Raw genomic sequence first — 225 nt, 5'->3', positions numbered from 1 at the left:
ATCTTTCCGCAAACAATCTTGTAAAATCTGTATTGATCTTCTTTATCAATATATATTTTAAATTTGAAAATTGTGTTTGTATTCATCCCCCCCTTCTACAAACTGTTTAGTATTCTTGTAGACCCTTTTGGGACCAACATCTCCTCTCAGGGCGACTCCTATCTCTGGTAGATCTCTTTTCACAATGACTCAAGTCCCCAACCGTCGAAACCCTTTCTCGGTGGC

The sequence above is a fragment of the Cynara cardunculus genome (genome assembly GCF_001531365.2).
Source record: "Cynara cardunculus var. scolymus isolate 2C chromosome LG 7, CcrdV1, whole genome shotgun sequence".
In the NCBI taxonomy this organism is placed as follows: domain Eukaryota; kingdom Viridiplantae; phylum Streptophyta; class Magnoliopsida; order Asterales; family Asteraceae; genus Cynara; species Cynara cardunculus.
This window is presented reverse-complemented; position numbering follows the sequence as displayed.